We start from the raw sequence: 21083 nt of genomic DNA on the forward strand, positions 1-21083 counted from the left end.
TTAGGGAGGTAAGGAACGAGATTCTCCCCAAGAGGGCCCCTGCATTTCACCCTAAAGAATGGATTTCAGCCCAGTGAGATTCAGGTCAGACCTCTGACCTAAAGAAATGTAAGATAATAAATTTGCTTTTTTAAAAAATTGTTTTGGAATAATTTTAGGTTTATAGGAAAATTACAAAAATAGTACAGAGTTCCCAGGTTCCTCTAATGCTAGCACCTAATGCCTTTTTTCTTTCTTTCTTTTTCTTTTTGACATGCTCTTGCTAAGTTGCTTAAGGCCTTGTTAAATTGCTGAGACTGGCCACTAACTTGCCATCCTCCCCCTCAGCCTCTTGAATTGCTCTGGTCAAAGGTTCCTCCATGCCTAGCCTCCCTAGTGTCTTTTTTTTTTTTTTTTAATAGACTTGAGGCCTGATGCAGGGGTTCACTCCTATAATCCCAGCTACTAAGGAGGTTGATGCAGAAGGATTGAAAGTTCAAAGGCAGCCTGGGCAACTTGATGAGATTCTGTTTTAAAATAAAAAATAAAAATAATTAAAAGTGGCTGGGTTTATAGCTCAGTGGCAGAGCACTTGCCTCGTCATATGCTCAAGAGCCTGGTTTCAATCCCCAATACTACTAAATCGATCAATCAATCAATAGACTTTAGAGCAGTTTTAGGTTCACAGCAAAACTGAGCAGAAGGCGTAAAGATTCCCCATAGACTCCCTGCTCTCACATATAAGTTGTGTTATTTTAAGCTACTAAGTTTGTGATAATTTCTTATAGCAGTAATGAATACAAAGCCAAATGGCAAGGAGAAAAGAAGGCAGGTAATCAAGAAAAAAAAAAGTTAATCCAAAATTGTTACTTTTAATAGAAGATATAGAACACATAGGTGTGACCCCACCACACAGGGCTCTCCACTAGCCAATAATTGGCCTGTTGGTGAACCAAGAAAAGAATTATTCTCTGGACAGATAAATTAGATATGTGGGCACAGGATTAGGGACCTACAGCCTAGCAGCGGACGGTGAGGTGACTTTGTACCCAAGGGAAGCCCCCATTCTCCAGAAGCTATATTCCCCTCCACTCAATAAGGCCCCTTTGTACATTGTCCAGACTGCACCACAGGCACCAACCCACATGAGACCCTCAGAGAGTTTATAATACTCTATTTCTCAAGCAGATGGTATGTGGGGATTTTTTTCATATCAGTCCCCCAATCTAAAAATCAAGGAATTCTGAAGTGTATTAGAGCGAACCTAAAACTCCATGAAATTTCTTTTCATAGTCTGAGCAAGTTTCTCATGAGCAGGAAAACAGAATTTCCCTTCTTTGATCCCCTATTCCTATTTTCAATAAGAGGTTTTGTCTCTTTTCTCAGCCAGATATTGTCCACAGAGGTGGGAACTAAATGTGCAAACCGTAGAAGAGTTTGTGGACATCTATAACCCAAGAAAGCTTCCTAAGACCTAAAGAAAAATTTCATTAATATGAACCTGGAATGTCTGATAAAATCTGATACACTGACCTGCAAAGAAACAAAGAGGCAGACAGAAGAATCTGGAAGGTTTTGAGGCTGCCTGAAGATCTCAGATTCTGAGACACTGCAATTCTGATATTGTTTTGCCTCTTCCAAAGAGGCCCAGAAACTTTGGATGGGACAGAAGACTTCTGAAACCCATTTTCTCCCACTACCAAGCAGTCCTGCATCTTTAAAAGGGGCTACTTGGAGGGCTGGGGTTATAACTCAGTGGTAGATTGCTTGCCAAGCATGTGCAGGGCCCTGGGTTCAATTCCCCATATGTGAGGGGGGTAAAAAAAGCATTTCCCAGATAGTGGCCCAACAATCAAAGCCCCACACCATGAAATACAAGTTTTCCTTCTTAAGTGCAAGTTCTTCCTAGCCTTCTTGACCCCGGAACTACTGTGCCTTATGTATTTATGAAGTCAGATCTAGGAAAGTACTTATAGAGGGCCTTAGAGATAGTCTAATCCACACCACCACCAATTTTTCAAATACAAAATACATATTAATTATTAATACATATTAATTTCCAGATGTAGACATCAAAAATAACAATAATAATAGTCACTGAGAAAATCCAAAGAATTTGGGATAATAAAAAATGACAGGGGGCTGGGGTTGTAGCTCAGGGGTAGAATGTCTGCCTCACACACATGAGGCACTGGGTTCGATCCTCAGCACCACATTAAAAAAAAAAAAAAAAAAAAAAAAAAAATATATATATATATATATATATATATACATATATATAAAGATTGTATCCATCTACAACTTAAAAAAATTAAAAATAAAATGACAGGGCTGGGGATATAGCTTAGTTGGTAGAGTGCTTGCCCCCCATGCACAAGGCCTTGGGTTCAATCCCCAGCACCACAAAAACACAAACAAACAAAAATTACAAAAATAAAAAATAGGCTGGGAGGGCTGGGAATATAATAGTGCTCAGCGGTGGAGCACTTGCTTAGCACATATGAGGCCCTGGGTTCAATCCCTAGCATCACAAAAATGAACAAAATAAAAAGTAAAAATTTCTTTTCAGCCCTTAATCTTACTCCTTCTCCTCAGAAGTAAACCTTGTAGTTGAGTGCAGTGGTGCATTCCTGTAATCCCAGAAACTTGGGAGGCTGAGGCAGGTAGGATCATGAGTTCAAGGCCAGCCTCAGCAATTTAGGAATGCCCTGAGCAAAAGAGAGAGACCCTGTCTCAAAAGAAATAATAAAAAGGGTTGGGGATATAGCTCAGTGGTAAAGTGTCTCTGGGTTCAGTCCCCAGGATCAAAAATAAATAAATTTAAAAAAATAAAATTTGCTTAAACTTTTACCAACAATGTATATTATGTGTGTGTATGCAGATGTACATATATAATATACTTTTATTTTAACCAATATGATTAAAACAATAGTACACATTATTTAACTTGCTATTCCCTAATTACAAATGAGATCAAGTCATGTGTTAGGGCTGGGGTTGTAGCTCAGTGGTAGAGCACTTGCCTGGCACATGGAAGGCACTGGGTTCAATTCTCAGCACCACATATAATTAATTTTTTTAATTTGTTTATTTTATGTGGTGCTGAAAATCAAACCCAGTGCCTCCCATATGCTAGGCAAGTACTCTACCACTGAGCTACAGCCCCAGCCACATAAATTAATTAATTAGTTAATTAAAGGTCTATTGACAACTAGAAAAACAAAAAAAGTATCTTGTGTCCCCGTCACTTTTACCACTATTCAGTGAATTATTTGTCCATCTTTGTTTCCTATTTTTCCTGCTTTCAATTTCCTCATTTTGCTATTACATATTAATCAGTTGGCTATGTGCCATGTACCACTGGGCGTTTTAAAATAAATTACTTTTTTTTTTTTTTTTGGTAGTGGGGGATTAAACTCAAGGGCACTTAACAATTGAGCTACATCCCCAGTCCTTTCATATTTTATTTTGAGAAAGGATTTTACTTGAGATTATCTTGCTTCCTGAGTTGCTAGATTAGAGGTGTACACACACTTGGCTTAAAATAAATCACTTCTTTTTTTGGCGGGGGAGTGGTACTGGGGATTGAACTCAGGGGTACTGGACTACTGAGCCACATTCCCAGCCCTTTTATGTATTTTATTTAGAGACAGTGTTTCACTGAGTTGCTTAGCAAACTCGCCATTACTGAGGTTGGCTTTGAACAGTGCACCTCCAGACTCAGCCTCCAGAGCTGCTGGGATTTCAGGCGTGCACCACCGTGCCTGGCTAAAATAGATCACTTCTTAAAACAATCTATTTTGCAGATGAGAAATCTGAGAAACATAGAGATATGAAATTCAAACTCTAGTCAATTTTACTCTAAAAGCTGCACTTTCTCTACCATACCAAAAAAACTCATTTTACCCAAGTGAGAAATCCCATAGGGAAGTGACTTACCCCAACACTCAGTCCTGTTAGGTGCCCATGCAATCCACACCACTGGTGGCCTTTGTGCCACCCTGTTCTTCCTGGGCAACAAGGTTGAAAGCTGCGAAAAAGGCTGTTCAGGCAAACTTGGCTGCCTATTATCTGTGACCTTAGAGATAAAGAACCAGCCTTCAGGACAAGGGTCGAAGATAAATAAAATGGAAACACTAAGAAACATGGAGACCTTGGCCCCATTCCATCCCTATCATAGTCAAAGCAGAGGGCATATAGCCTGATGAGTAAGCCCTAGGTTTCCATTTGTCTCCCAACACCCACTTGCCATGTGATTATTATTAAGAACCAAGGTTTTTAATCACAGGCATGAATAACAAATTTATAGTTAAGCCTGAGCTTCTGCTTTCTATGAAATCAAAAAAGATTATTTTATAATTCTTTTATTAAGTAGCCTATAATGAAAAGGTGTTCCTAAGAATATCATCTTTTGTGTTTTTCCCCCCAAACCTCAGTAATCTAAAGTGAAATACAGGAAATGTGACTCTCTGGTCTTATTGTTCATATTCATTATGATATTCCAAAGAAAAGGAAGACGGGAAATTTATGTCTAAAAAAACTGCCAAACTCCCTTCTGGAAACATTCAACACCTGTGTAATTAACTGATAATAGTTTGAAACTGAGTGATGAATACAGGGAGGTTCATTAAACTATTCTTTCAAAATTTCAGTATAATTAAAAGTTTTCAGCCGGTCTCGGTGACGCACACCTCTAATCCCAGCGGATCTGGAGGCTGAGACAGGAGGACAGCCTCAGCAATTTAGTGAGACCCTATCTCAAAATAAAATATAAAAAGGTCTGGGGGGCTGGGGCTGTAGCTCAGTGGAAGAGTGCTTGCCTAGCATGCATGAGGCACTGGGTTCGATCCTCAGCACCACATAAAAATAAACAAATAAAATAAAGGCATTCGGTCCATCTACAAGTACAAAAAAATTTTTTAAAAAAAAGGTCTGGGATGTGTCTCAGTGGTTAAGCATCCTTAGGTTCAATCTCATATGGGGGAGGAGGGAGTAAGGCTTTGGGCTGGGCACTGGATGTCCTACAATGAGTAAAATATGGCTCCTGTTCTTTGGAGGAGTGATTCATTACCATTCATTCATTACCATGCTAACAGCTTTCAAAGCACTTTTACAAATGTATTATCTGATTCAGCCTGTAAATGCATATTAAGATTGCAAATTCAACCTGGAGCCTCCTATTTTTTTTTTTCATTATTCCTTTTCTTCCTGGTCTTTCATTGTTTCTCTAAGATAAATCTAATCTAGGGAGGGCCAGATCTCTGTGAATGGGGGTAAGAGGGGAGGAGCAAGACCAGGATGCAGAAAAGACCTTTATCCCTTGGGAGGATGACTGGGTGGGGTCAGTTTCAAAATGCTTCAACAATTTAACAGAATCTTAAAACTTTCAAACATTCCAATCTTTTAAACAGTGTGAGACTTTCCTTATAAAATCACCTATGAATTCAAGGAGATTCTCCTATTCCAAGACAGTTAAACTGGGTCACAGAAAAGAGCCACTTTCCCAAGATTACACAGCAAAATGGAATAAAATTCCATTCTCTTCATCTCCCAGAATCTCCTTCTGTGAAGCTCAGCTGTGAAAGGCAGGACTGATGCACAAGTCAGTTTGACCACCTGCTCCAGAGAGCTACCCAAGTAGCCCATGCACCTTGGCAATGCTGCCACTTTCAACTCTCAGGGCTAACAGATTCTATCTTGCTTCAATTATTATTTTTTTTTTTAAAGAGAGAGTGAGAGAGGGGAGAGAGAGAGAGAGAGAGAGAGAGAGAGAGAGAGAGAGAGAGAGAGAGAGAGAGAGAGAATTTTTAATATATATATATATTTTTTTGGTTCTTGGCAGACACAACATCTTTGTTGGTATGTGGTGCTGAGGATCGAACCCGGGCCCCACTCATGCCAGGCGAGCGCGCTACCGCTTGAGCCACATTCCCAGCCCCTTGCTTCAATTATTTTAGAAGTTTTTACCTACCCATTTCCCCCCAGGTGGTTGTAGAGTTTGTGTGTATTGCTTCTTTACAAATTAGCCCAGAAAAAATAACTTCATAGTACCCATACTCTGCAGTTAGTATGCTCACTCTCTCGCTCGCTTGCTCTCCTCACTGTTTATCTCTCCTGTAAGAGTTCTTTGAGAAGATGCCATCAGCCTTGGCCAATTGGAAAACGGAGTTATCTGACTCACCCATCCTGTGAATGGTTCCACAGATAGCAAAGGCTTCTAATTTTACTGTTATTTTATTTATTTATTTATTTTGGTATTGGGGATTGAACCCAGGAACACTTTACTATTGAGCTACATTCCCAGCACCACCACCCCCTTTTGTTTTTTTTTTCAATTTTTGACATGGGATCTCACTAAGCTGCCTCACTAAATTGCTGAGGCTGGTCCTGAACTTTTGATCTTCCGGTCTCAGCCAACTGAGCCGCTGGGATTATTTATAGTCATGCACCACTAGCTAGCAAAGGTTTTTAAATGGCTGTTAAACTTGCCCATGACCTGTTCAACATCAGCCCATTTGGTCCTTTGCACCAATGTTGGGGTTGCTGGCAGAGCATTTCTGTGGCTCTTAAGGGTCCACAAACTCGCCAGTGTCGTTTTCTTGCCTCCACCACAAGCAAAAAGAAAATGAGCATGCTGTCTTGCTTCTTTGCTGTCTGTCAATAAGCATGAGTTACAGGCAAAAATTAGCCTGGGAGCCAGGCAGGGTGGTGCATGCCCGAAATCTCAGCAGCTCAAGAGGCTAAAACAGGAGGATCACAAGTTCAAAGCTAGCCTCAGCAATGGTGAGGCACTAAGCAACTCAGTGATACCCTGTCTCTAAACAAAATACAAAAAAAAAAAAAAAAGAAAAGAAAAAGAAAAATAGGGCTGGGGATGTGACTCAATGGTTGAGTGCCCCTGTGTTCAATCCCCGGTACCAAAAGAAAAAAAAAAATTAGCCTGGGATGGGAGCGTAGCTCAGTTGTAGAACACAAGCTTAGCATGTGCAAGGCCCTGGGTTTGATCCCCAGAACCAAAAAAATAAATAAAGAAAAAATGTACATATGCCTGGTTGTCAGAGACAAGCACTTGCTGACTATCCCCCATCCAGCCTCACCCACAATGACTTTATCCTTCCAGTCTCAAGTTTCTCTGTTTGCACACAGCCTAGAAGCTGATGTTCCTTCCCTCTTTCCCTGGAAGTTTTGTACAGATCTTTGTGTAAAAGCCGGACAGAGAACCCTCCAAGCTTTTTTGTTTATTTATTTTTTTTTTGTGTGTGTGTGTGTGTGTTTTGTTTTGAGGTACTAGGGATTGAATTCAGGGGTGTTCTACTACTGAGCTACATCTCTGCCTTTTGTTTTTTTTTTTCCTTTTTGAGATAAATTCTCACTAAGTTGCTGAGAGTCTTGCTAAATTGCTGAGGCTGGCCTGGAATTCGTCATTCTTCTGCCTCAGCCTTTTTAAAAAAATTAATTAATTTATTTGTTCTAATCAGTTATACATGACAGTAGAATGCTCTTTGATTCGTTGTACACAAATACAGAACAATTTTTCACTTCTTTGGTTGTACATGAAGTAGGGTTACACCATTCGTGCCATCATACATGTACTTAAGGTAAAGATGTCCATCTTATTCCACCATCTTTCCTATCCCCTTTCCTCCTCCCCTCCCCTCCCTCCTCTTTGCCCATTCCAAAGTTCCTCCACTCATCCCATGCCCCTGTCATTATAGATCAGCATCTACTTATCAGAGAAAACATTTGGCCTTTGGTTTCTTTGGGATTCTGCCTCAGCCTTTTGGAGTTGTTGAGATTGCAGGCGTAGGCTACTGCAAGCTGGCTTCCCAAGTGTTTTCAGAGACATGGGCAAACAGTTGTTTTCCTTATCAAAAGACCTTACCTGGGTTGGGGTGTAACTCAGTGGCAAGCACTTACCTGGCATACTTGAGGTCCTGGATTTGGTCCCCCATGCCACAAAAGGGGGCTTCACCTGCCACTAGAGTGCAGACCATGCAATTTTCCAGAATGGAGGTGGGCAAAGTGAAAAGTAATAGAGAGAAAAGACAGATGGATAGAAGACCTAGATCCTTTAGTCATCACCCTTCAAGCTTTGTGAAGAAGATGTTGAGGCAATCAGCCTGAATTACAGTCAGTGCTACTGCTCCAGGGCCAAGGTTAAAACTTAATGACAAGCATTATGGGATGTATTCATACAAGGACTGGCAGGCTTTTCTCTGGGAGCTTCAGGGTTTAGGGTTGACTTCATCTCAATCATGTTCTTATTGCTGAGAACCCAGAAAGCTGAAAGGCCAGAACAGACACCCTCCCAGCCCAATTAAACAGCTAGCTCAAGTTTCCTCTTCTAAGAAGAGGAAACCTGAAAATTTTTCCATGTGGCTTCAATCACTTCTGCCAGCACCAACTGTGTTCAGCAGCTCCCCCTACAGCCCCGCTACCAGAAAATTCAGTGGAGGGAAAAGAGGAAAAAGTTCCCATTATCCTTAAAACTAGTCCACATCACTTCCCAGCCTCTGCAGAACACCAAGCCATGAGAAAAGCAACCAATGAAGCATTGGGCTGAAAGCATTACCTCATCAGGATGAGTCTCCATTGGCTGAACCACTCCAGGCAAGACTTACAGACTTATAAATTAACTCTGCCAAGAACAGAGACCTAGCCAGGCATGGTGGTGCACACCTGTAATTCCACAGGAGAATTTCAAGTTCAAAGTCAGCCTCAGCAATTTAGCAAGGCCCTAAGCAGTTTAGCAAGACCCTGTCTCAAAATAAAAAATAAAAAGGGCTGAAGATGTGTCTCAATAGTTAAGAGCCCTTGGGTTCAAACCCCAGTACCAATAAATAAATAAATAATTTAAAAATAAATTTAAGAGGGCAGTGGAAATAACTCAGTGGTAAAGTGCCCCTTGGTTCAATCCCCCATATAAAAACCAAACACACCATGCCGGGGCTGAATTGAGCTCCCCTTCTCCCTTCTGGGACACCTCCTTGAACCCTTTTCCAATGACATGAGGACAGTCAAATAATTTTTAAAATTCATGTAACTAGTTATTGGTTTGGATCCAGAATGTACCCCAAAGACTCTTACATTGAAGGCTTGGTCTCCATTGCAGTAGTATTCAGAGGTGGGGCTCTTGGGAAGTGACTGGATCACAAGAGCTCTGGCCTCATCACTGGATTATCAATTTATTCATGGGTTAATAATTTGGGCATTATTGAAGGATGGTATACACTGTAAGAAGTGGGGCTTATGGGGAGGCATGTCTTGGAAAGGTATTTTTTTTCTTTCCTTTTTTTTTTGTGGATTTGCCACTGAACTATATGTTCAGCTCTTTTTAATTTTTATTCTTATTAAATTGCTAAGACTAGATTTGAACTTGCAATCTTCCTGCCTCAACCTCCCAAGTCACTGGGCTTACACGTGTGCACCACTATGCCCAGTTGGAAAGGTATTTCTTGTCCCTGGCTCCTTCCCCAACCTCTCTGTCATGTCCTTTCACCATGATGCTTCTGCCTTGGAATCAGTTGACAATGGACTGAAACCTCAGAAACTATGAGCCAAAATAAATCTTTCCTCTTAACTAAGGTTGTTTTCTCAGATATTTTGTCCCAGTGACAGAAAGCTGTTAGCGAGTGGTAGCACTGGAATCCAAACCCAGGTATGCCTGACTCAGCACTCACATGACCCATTACCCTTACTACTTTCTCTCACCACTTTTGCAGATATTAGAATCACAGATTGTCAGAGCTGGAAGGGATCTCAGGGATGATCTAGTCCCAGCACACTGTTTTCTTTGTTTGTTTTTGTTGTTGTCATTGTTATTTGGTACTATGGATTGAGACACACTCCCAACCCTTTTTTATTTTTAATTTTGAGATAAGGTCTCACTAAGTTGCTTAGGACCTTGCTAAACTTCTAAGACTGGCCTCAAACTTGTGATCCTCGTGCCTCAACCTCTCAAGTCTCTGGGATTACAGGCATGCACCATCACACCCTGCACACCGGTTTTTCAGTCGAGAAAAATAGATGCCTGACAAGGGGAATTATTTGACCAAGACATACCAGTAGTCAAAGTCAGAGCTGGAGCTGGAGCCAAGCATTAACTCTCCTCCTTTTTGAACACATTTCACACTGTTCAAGGCCTGTATAGAAATCAAGAGTAGACAGCAATTGTTCAGGAATAAATGGTAGTGGATGGGTCAAGGTCAGGCAGGGGAGGGAGAGAAGAAGGAAAAGAAGAAAGATCGTATTCAACTAATACTTTTTTTTTTTTTTTGGTACCAGGGATTGAACCCAGGGGTTCTTAGCCACATCCCCCTACCTTTTCTTTTCTTTTTTTTTTTTTTTTTTAAGACAGGTTCTCACTAGATTGCTTACAATCTCGCTAGATTGCTGAATCTGGCTTTAAAATTTCAATCCTCCTGCCGCAGCCTCCTAAGACACTGAGATTATAGGCATGAACTACCATAACTGGCTTCAAATAACACTTATTGAACATGTTCTATGGACCAAGTCAGGCACTGTGTTAAGGACTTTCCATTCTATCTATCTATCTAACTATTTATTTATTTATTTATATTTTTTAGTTGTAGATGAACACATAGAATCTTTATTTTTATGTGGTGCTGAGGATCGAACCCAGTGCCTCACACATGTGAGGCAAGTGCTTTACCACGGAGCTACAGCCCCAGCCCTCCATTTATTATTTATTTTCATATATGTATGTGTGTGTATATTTAAAATTATTTATTTATTTATTTTTGTAGCACTAGGGATTAAACTCAGGGCCTCACACATATTAGGCAAGCACTTTACCACTGAGTTACATCCCAGCCTCTATTTTAATATTTCTGAAATAATATATTTTAAAATATAACAGACATAGAAAATATGTATACACATATATTTAGAGAGAGAAGAATTACAAATTGTTATAAGACAAACACACCCTTCTGCTTTTTTAAAATTTCTTTCTTTAAATCTTTCAGTACTGGGAATTGAACCCAAGACCTCACACATGCTAGATAAGAGCTCTACTACTGAGTCACAATCCCCAACCCTTTAATTTTATTGAAGACAGGGTCTTGCTAAATTGTCCAGGCTGGCCTCAAACTGTAATCCTCCTAACTCAACCTCCAAGTAGCTGGGATTACAGGTATGTGCCACCATGTTTAGAAAACAAAAAACCTCAGGTCACAAAACAAAACCTTGCCAGCATCTCAGAAGCTCCTCCTCCTGTTATAGCCCCTACCTCTTTTTTTAGATGTAACCTAAAACTTTTATAATCACCATTTCTTATTTTTCTTTGTAATTTTACTAACTATTGACATACCCATAATCACTATGTGATTTAAACAAGAAACACCTTCTTCCCCAGGCCCTAAAGCCTCCCATTGCAGACTGCTCAGCTGCTTCTCAGAGTTCAGTCTTTCTGATTTCCTGTCTAGTTGCTTCTTAAGAAATAGTGCAGAATAAGCAACAAGAAAAATAAATAAAAACTGAATATCTGCCAGGTGTGGTGGCACACGCCTGTAATCCCTGCAGTTTAGGAAACTGAGCCAGGAGGATCATGAGTTCAAAGCCAGCCTCAGCAAAAGTGAGGAGCTAAGCAACTCAGTGAGACCCTGTCTCTAAATAAAATACAAAATAGGGCTGGGAATGTGGCTCAGGGGTTGAGTGTCCTTGAGTTCAACCCTGGTAGAAAAAAAAAAAAAAAACAAGAACAACAGAAAGCTGCATATCTAGCTAGGTACTATGGCACACACCTGTAATCCCACTATTTGAGAGGCTAAGGTAGGAGGATCACAAGTTTAAATCCAGCATTAGCAATTTAGTGAGGCCCTGAACAACTTAGTGAGACTCTGTCACCCTGCCTCAAAAAATAAATAGGGCTAGGGATGTAGCTCAGTGGTAAAGCACTCCTGGGTTCAATCCCCAATAACTCCCCACTGAGGATGAAACAAAATAAAATTACATATCTGAAATATTCATATTGTATCCTCACATCTTATTGGTGGTTTGACTCAGAATAAAATTCTAGGTGAGAAATCAATTTCCATGAAACTTCGACAGTATTAGGCTTTTGCACATGCTAGATAAGTGCTCTGCCACTGAGCTACATCCCTAGCCCTTTTTAAAAATATTATTTTAAGACAGGGTCTCACTGAATTGCCCAGGCTGGTCTTAAACTTGTGATCTTCCTGTCTCAACATCCCCATTTGCTGGGATTGCAGGCATGAGTCAATATGCCTGGCTTCCATGGGCCTTTTAAAGGTACTTCTCCATCACAGTTTAGCTTCTAATGGTGCCCTTGAGAATTCTTTTCCCATCCCTTTGAGCATGCCATTTTTTGCCTCTGGAAGCTTTAGGGTTTGTTCTTTTTGCCTGGTTATGGAGTTTAGATGTGATGGCTACTGGGTTCACTACCCAGATCCTCCTTCAGAAGGCAGAACCCCAAGCTGCTGGGAATGTGGCCATGCCACTCAACTGGCAGCCCTCTTTGGAGAACCTGTGGACCAAAGGCATTCAGAGCCAGCCTGCATCCAATTGACAACATCACTGGTGTGAAGGCCCAGCTCCCTCACCTCAGCTGGCAACAAGTCTGCAGGGCTCTGCCAGCTGTAGCACCCCCTGTGGAAAGCCAGCTAAGGTCTTCACAGGGCCTGCACAGCAGCCCAACTTCTGCTCAATCTTGTTTCCTTCAACTTTCTCCCACTGATGTTGGTTCCAAGAGCTCTTTCTTGTAAATGTTCTGCCTGCTACTCTCTAGGTCATAGTTAGCCTCCAAGAGACTTCAATCTACAACTACAATATGCCCTGTTGGTGGTCTTGTTTACATTCATCCTGTGGACAATCAGTAGGCACCATATTACTGCTAATATCTACTACCACTTTGAGTGTGATGGCATTACATCCATTTTATTAGATGCAGAAACTCAGATTATGGAAGACTTTCATGACTGAGTTAGGTATGGTGGCACATGCCTGTAAAACCAGTGACTCAGGAGGCTGATACAGGAGGATCACAAGTTCAAGGCCAATCTCAGCAACTTAGCAAGACCCTGTCTCAAAACAAATAAATAAATAACATACTTTGTTCAGCGGTAGAGTGCTTGCCTAGCATGTGTGAGGTCATGGGTTTAAACCCCACTATAGGGGGAGAAAAAAAACTTACATAGGGAAGTCACACAATAAGTAGCTGAAATAGTATTTGAAAGCAGATCTGTCTTACTGCAAAACCATAAGTTTTCATATCTGGAGTAGTTGTGGAGGATTCTGCTACACACTCTGAGTCCTAGGCTTCCTGAAGAGGGGAAGAAGAGCACTCATCAAAGTGAGTAGACCACAGGTGCTGAGGACCAGTGTGAACACAGTCCTCCTCATTCTCTTCATACAAGCCACTTTGCTCCAGATGGAGAAAACTAATTCTGTCTTCTGCAATGGACACTGAGCCTTCAGATAGCATAGCGTTGACTCAAATGAAAGTCAAAATAACTCTACAGGAGAGGTGCTGAAAAAAATCAGGATGTGAGCAACTGGTAAAAAAGAAAAAAAAAATGAAGAAACAGGTTCTGTCTAGTGTTTTTCTCTTCTAACAAAGATTTGGTATTTAATTTTTTTTTTTTTTTTTTTTTTTTTTTTTGCCAGCAAAGTCCATGGGACACTAGAAAGATTTCTTCTCTCTGGGTCTCCATTCCCAACATCCACTTCCTTACTGGGAATTGAACCCAGGGATGCTCTGTCATTGAGCTATATCCTCAACCCTTCTTATTTCCATTTTTTACAAAACCTGATTTTAAAATGGTATTTTATTTTTTTAAATATTTTTTAGTTGTTGAGGGATCTTTAATTTATTTATTAATATGGAGTGCTGAGAACTGAACTGAACCCAGTGCCTTACACGTGCTAGGCAAGCGCTCTACCATGGAACTACAACCCCAGTCCCTTAAAAATGATATTTTAAACTGTACAGTCCCCCACTGGCTACTCTGAAAAGCCATCTTTGCATTGTTCCTTGGTCCAGCTCCCCACTCACCGCAACCACCTCGGCCCCGCACCTCCTCCTCCGCTGCAGACTCCGGCAGCTTTATCCCCAGAGTCCCTGAACTCTAGTTTCCTTTTTAACCCACTGCATCGGATCACCAGCGTGCCCCACCATGTCAGACCCGGCCGTGGACACTAGCTCTGAAATCACCACCAAGGACTTAAAGGAGAAGAAGGAAGTTGTGGAGGAGGCAGAGAATGGAAGAGACGCCCCTGCTAATGGGAATGCTAATGAGGAAAATGGGGAGCAGGAGGCTGACAATGAGGTAGATGAAGAAGAGGAAGAGGGTGGTGAGGAAGAAGAGGAGGAGGAAGGTGATGGTGAGGAAGAGGATGGAGATGAAGATGAGGAGGCTGAGGCAGCTATGGGCAAACGGGCAGCTGAAGATGACGAGGATGATGATGTTGACACCAAGAAGCAGAAGACCCATGAGGATGACTAGACAGCAAAAAAGGAAAAGTTAAACTAAAAATAAAAGGCCACCATGAACTATTCACCCTCCACTTCCCGTCTCAGAATCTAAACGTGGTCACCTTGGAGTAGAGAGGCCCGCCGTAGCACCACGGGCAGTGCCACCCGCAGATGACATGCGCTTTTCACCACCCAACCAAAACCACAACGTGAATTTGCAACAGGGGAGGAAAAAAGAACCAAAACTTCCAAGGCCCTGCTTTTTTTCTTAAAAGTACTTTAAAAAAGGAAAATTTGTTTGTATTTTTTATTTACATTTTATATTTTTGTACATATTGTTAGGGATCAGCCATTTTTAATGATCTCGGATGACCAAACCAGCCTTTGGAGCGTTCTCTGTCCTACTTCTGACTTTACTTGTGGTGTGACCATGTTCATTATAATCTTAAAGGAGAAAAAAAACCTTGTAAAAAAAGCAAAAACTGCAGCAGTCTGGCTGGGCACAATTCAGGAGCCACTTGTCAAAAGAAACTATTTTTAGAACTACACATGCCAAACAAACCAGCTCCTCAGAAAAAACCCTCAGAGCCAAACTGCCACCACCAGCTTCCCACAAGCCTCTCTCTCCAACACCAGCCTCTCCACCTCCCACCACCCTCCTGCTCTTGAGGCCGATTGGCTGGGTTGTGTGGGTGGAGCCAAAGAAGTCCCCCAATGAGCAGCTCTGTGGTCTGAAAGGGCAGGGAAACAGCCCAATGAGCATCACCGCAGAGGAGCCAATCAGCTAGATGTTGCTGGGGCCGCTGTGAGCCAATCAACAGCTGGCAGTCTGAAGGGCGGGGAAACAGCCCAATGAACATCACTGCAGAGGAGCCAATCAGCTAGATGTTGCTGGGGCCGCTGTGAGCCAATCATCAGCCGGCAGCTGGAAGTTTGCTGGAAGCTGGAAGTTTGCTGGGGCCCCTTTGGCTGTGGCTCTCAACAAAAAACAACAACAAAAAAACAATCTTATTCCAAGCATTCCAGTAACTTTTTTTGTGTATATACTTTAGCTGTACTATAAGTAGTTGGTTTGTATGAGATGGTTAAAAAGGCCAAAGATAAAAAGGTTTCTTTTTTTTTTTTTCCTTTTTTGGTCTATGAAGTTGCTGTTTATTTTTTTGGCCTGTTTGATGTATGTGTGAAACAATGTTGTCCAACAATAAACCAGAATTTTATTTTGCTGAGTTGTTCTAACAAAAAAAAAAAAAACTGTACAGTCACCAGAAGCACATAGTTATCAAAAATACACACACCTCCCTTTGCATCTGCAGCACCTTCAGCTTTTTGTGCCTGGTCTATTTGGCATCTCCATTTTCTGCAGGGCTATTCCCATCCTTGCCAGCATAAGTTTTTCCCTTTTTCTCTTTGGCTAGCTTCTCTCCCTTCTTTGCAGGGGGCTTCTTTAGGCTTGAGCTCTGGCTTTGGAGGAACAGATTTAGCAGACAACCTTGCAGATCTCTCTGTGGTTCATCCTTCACTTTGGCTTCATCTATTTTAGCATCCCCTGCAGCTTTTCTCTTGGGCATGGTGGCGACAGTGACAGGACACAGGTGCTGAACTCAAGGATGCAGCGGCACATGGCTTTGGTTGGTCTAGGGATGGTTCTTGCCTCTTCTTTACCTCCTCATCCGTATTTATTTATTTATTTATTTATTTATTTATTGGTAACAGGGATTGAACTCAGGGGCACTCAACCACTGAGCCACATCCCCAGCCCTATTTTGTATTTTATTTAGAGACAAGGCCTCACTGAGTTGTTTAGTGCCTCGCCATTGCTGAGGCTGGCTTTGAACCTGTGATCCTCCTGCCTCAGCTTCCCAAGCCGGGATTTCAGGAATTTGCCACCAAGCCAGGCTTAATTTTTATTTTATTTTATTTTTTTTTATTTTGAGACAGCATCTCACAAGGTTGCTTAGGGCCTTGCTAAGTTGCTGAGACTGGCTTTGAACTTTCAATCTTCCTGCCTCAGCCTCCCAAACCTCTGGATTACAGGCATGCACCACTATGGCTAGGAAGAATCCCTCCCCTTTTTAAATATTTTTTTAGTTGTAGATGAACACAATAACTTTATTTTGTTTATTTATTTTTATGTGGTACTGAGGATCGAACCCAGTACCTCACATGTGCAAGGCAAGCGCTCTACCACTGAGCCAGAACCTCAGCCCTATGAAGAATTCCTTTTTTAAACTAGGTTTTGCTATTCCATGCTTGAATAATTATATCAAAATAGATTCTGCTATCATGTATAACTAAAAAGAACAAATAAATAAAAACAGATTTTGCGTGCACATTCTAATATGTATTGCTTAAATTATAACTTTTAAAGTCATGCCTTATATCCATAAGTACATTACAATTTTTTTCAAGGACAAAGATCACTTTATAAGCTTTACTGTTATGGCTGCCTCAGTGCCAGCCACTCACTAAAGGCTAAATTTCCAGTAATAAATCCCACAACCTGGCAATAAGGAGCCTGCTGTACCACTCACTGCCACCAGGTGGCGGGTCTCACTCAGAAGTCCTCTTCTATAGAATTTCATCATCTCCATTTCCTTTCTAACTAGTCCAGAGTAACTTATTTCTCTGTACTGCTATAGATTGTTTAATAGCTTAAACTTCTCTCAGACCGGAGTTAGAGCCACTCCAGGTAAAAATATCTCCTAACTCAACTTGGACCCATAACTGTAAATGAACATTTTTGGAATAAATAAATGAATGCATACATGAATATTTCTATGAAGATTAATAAAATCCCACAACTAGCTCCATACTTTCTTCCTTGACAATCAATCAAGGAATATTAATTGAGAACTTCTGCATCCTATCCAGTATCCAGAAATGGGGGCTTAGAACAGTGAGGGAATAAAAACTATAATAGAGGTCTGGGATTGTGGCTCAACAATAGAGTGCTCGCCTAGCATGTGCAAGGCCCTGGGTTCGATCCTCAGCACCACATAAAAATAAAATAAAGATTATTGTGTCCAACTACAACTAAAAAAACAAATATTAAAAAAAAAAAACTATAGTAGAAGTAAACTGAAACCTCTCCTTGGATGAGTCCTTTCAACTCCAATTCTCACTAGGCTAATAGGGAGTAGCCTCTTTCATCTAGGCTCCTCAGTCAATGGGAGAAGTATATCCTTATTCTTGGGGAGATCCCTGTGTGGTTGAGACTGACAAAGCCTAGCCCTAAGCAACTTCAGGACTGATGAAGGAAACACACTCCCCAACATGAAACAGATCTAGTCATGGCTTGCAGATTGATTCCCTAGTGTACCCCAACCTTCAGTAGTCCACATGTTCCACAGATAACCCACTGCCTCCTATTTTCCTCCTTACACCTGGAATCTTGGACCTGAAAAGAAAACTTGAAGATTTCCCCTCCTTCTTCTCTGGGCACACTGTTGGGCAACTTGGCAAGTCACTGAGGCTAAATTGAGGAGACCAAAGGGAGGATCAGGAGCTCAAGCAGCTGTGGCATTTGGACTGGAAGTCAAGTATCCCCAGGGGGTGGGAAATTTCCAGAGAGGAGGGTGAAGACCAGAGATTGAAAATCCCTAAACTCTGTTCATTGTCACAGCTCAAAAGAATATGCATGGAGGCTCATTCTCCCCCTTCCCCACCTCCTTATCTAATTAGCAGAGAAGTGTAAAAAGTCAGAAATCCTATCTCTCTTCTGGCATTCTCCAGTCACCTCCACCCCCTCTCCATTCCCTCCCAATTCTTCCCCCACTTGCTCCACAGACTAAGCAGCCCTAAAGGCTCAGAGCCCTGCAAGGAACCTAAAAAAGAAATGTGGCAGAACCAAAGATTTGGGAAGTTTTGTGAGAGTGCACATTTGGAAAGAACCATTGGCCTGGGATTGCACACTATTGTTGTAGGGTCACCAACCATCCCAGTTTGCTCAAGACTTTCCTGATTTCAGCACCCAAGATCCCACATGTCATAGGAAACCTCCCAATCCCAGGCAAACTGGAATGGTGGGATCCAGGCTGTCATGGCTTAAACTCACTGTGTGACCCTGATCACTCCCCCACCATAGTTTCCTCCTTGTACAATGGGACTCTCTGGCTCAGAGACACCATGGTTCCATGAATGGCCTCTGTTTCCTGAAGCTGGGCCCGGCAAAGGTGACTTTATTCTTCACTGATTACAACCTCAGTGCTTCCCTAGGACTCCGGGAATCTCATTTTCCTGGAACATTAGAGAAGAAGAGGGCCTTCAGTCTTACCTGGGCATGCCCCCTTTCTAGATCCGTGAAAGACACGCATGCGCTTATGCATTTTATTCCACTTAATGCTTGTTGACCTACATTATGAACACACACCTCATCTCCTGTTTACTAGACATGAAACTTCTTGAAGGCAGACAGAAAGATCCATGGAACTGGGTCTTTCTGGAATAGCTGGAACAAACAATTGTTTGGTGTTAAATTCCACAGGGAAATCTGCACTTCATGGGTGCTGGCCTAGAGGAAAGACACTGGGATCCAGTGATGTGCGTGTGAGAGGCTGTTTGTATGGGCTCCTGAGAGCTCAGTGTTATATTTTCGAGAATTTTTCCAAACTGGTTATTAAATACATACTTTATTAAAATTCAAATTATACAAACTTACAATTAAGTGAATTATTATAAAAACAAAGCTAATACTTGAAATTCATTATTTCTTAATTATTTTGCTACCTTTTTCTATTATTCAAACAATTGTGATTATTTATAGCTACATGAGAGAAATATTATATGATATGCTACTGTGCATCTTGACCCAAGTCCACATTGGTAGTTTGAAATCGGCCATAGGGGAAGTATTTGCACCATGACGATAAGGAAATGCAACCAGTCTGGTCCCTGCCACACCAAAGCTAGTAGTTAAACATTTCCTAGCATACCACTACTTCAGAAACTCTATTTGGCCTGTTCTATCTACAAAGTCATCTTCTGCTCTGGTTTTCAGCTTCAGATTTCCATTTGTTCATGGCTTAAAAGTTAATGAAGCAAGGCCCGATGGCACATGCCTGTAATCCCAGCAGCTCCGGAGGCTGAGGCAGGAGAATCACAAGTTCAAAGCCAGCACCAGCAAAAACAAGCCACTAAGCAACTCAGTGAGGCCCTGTCTCTAAATAAAATACAAAATAGGGCTGGGGATGTGGCTCAGTGTTCGAATGCCCCTGAGTTCAAGCCCCAGTACCAAAAAAAAAAAAAAAAAGCTAATGAAGGGCTGGGGTTGTGGCCCAAGTAGCAGAACGCTCGCCTAGCATGCGTGAGGCACTGGGTTCAATCCTCAGCACCACAAAAAAATTAAATAAAGGTATTGTGTCTACCTACAACTGAAAAATATATATTTAATTAAAAAAAAAAAAAGCTAATGAAGAAGGGTTGGGAGTATAGCTCAGTGGTAAAGCACTTGCCTAGCATGCATTAAGGCCCTGAGTTCAATCCCCAACACCACACACACATACATACACACACACACACAAAGAGAAGACTCTAAAGAAGGCATTAATTATCCTTTAGGTACCCCTTTTAAAGGTGGCCAACTGCAGGATTCAAAAATGAATTAGATTCCTATGCTCACAGCTTAAAAGGATGATTTCTTCATTTCCAGTCTACAATCACCTCTGAGATTATAAATTCTGTAAATCTTAAAATTAGGATTATAACATGTAAGAGAGCTAGGGAAGGCTTTAGGGATCATTCAGTGTTCACCATTTCCTCTACTCCCTCATTTTACAGATGAAGAAACTGAGTCTACATGGTGGTCGGTAGCTTGCTTAAGGTCACACAACAGATTATTCACCAAAGTCCAGGGTTCTTACCTGCAGTAGAGGCCTTTCCTTGACATCCTCAATTCCACTTAAGAAACTATATGATCTCTAGAGAATCTGAGCAGGAGAAAGTACAAAGTTTGCACAAACACAAAACCTCCACTTTCTTCCTCTCTGCTGCCTAGAAAATGGAAGAATATTTCTCTATGCCAGGTGTTATGGGGACACAGAAGAACAAGACCCAATTACTCATACATAGGCAGTGAATGCACAGTCATACCTAAAACTCTGTCAAGAGGGGAAAGAGGGGATCATATTAGGGCTAAGCCTGTTCTGACCCCACTGAGTGGTATAGAAACCAACCCTACTGTTTTAAGAAGTGAAAGTTATACATGAGATTGTTTCCCCGCTACCCTCCTGCCCCACATCCCACTGTTCCACAGCGCTGGGGGTCAAACCAAAGGCCTCATACATGCTAAGTATTCCATCACTGAGCCATAAACTCAGCCCAACATTAGATTCTTGACTGGGTAAAATAGTGTCTCAGTGGGCTTTTCCCAAGTGACTCAAGTGTGGGATGTCTCTTTTTACCAAGCAGAGAAGTTGACAAGCAAGTAGAGGCCAAGAACTTGCAGGGTCTGAGAGACAGAGTCCAGTGAGGTCTTTTCACATTCACCCTTCAAGAAAAATGAAACAGAATAAAAGCATACATCATAGGGAGCCCAGCCAGACAAAATGGCACACCTGTAATCCCAGCAACCTGGGAGGGTAAGGCAGGAGGATTACAAGTACAAGGCCAGCCTCAGCAACCTAGCAAGACTATAAGCAACTTAGTGAGACCT

The 21083-nt window shown here is 41.6% G+C and overlaps 2 pseudogenes; both read right to left on the reverse strand.

Annotated features, from left to right (window-relative positions):
• Positions 1 to 6077: 6077 nt before the first annotated feature.
• On the reverse strand, positions 6078 to 7931 carry LOC113191488 (small ribosomal subunit protein eS21 pseudogene; annotated as a pseudogene).
• Positions 7932 to 14789: 6858 nt separating this feature from the next.
• LOC144253535 (non-histone chromosomal protein HMG-17 pseudogene) lies at positions 14790 to 16002 on the reverse strand (annotated as a pseudogene).
• Positions 16003 to 21083: the final 5081 nt, after the last annotated feature.

This window comes from Urocitellus parryii, chromosome 1 (assembly GCF_045843805.1).
Source record: "Urocitellus parryii isolate mUroPar1 chromosome 1, mUroPar1.hap1, whole genome shotgun sequence".
Lineage (NCBI taxonomy): Eukaryota > Metazoa > Chordata > Mammalia > Rodentia > Sciuridae > Urocitellus > Urocitellus parryii.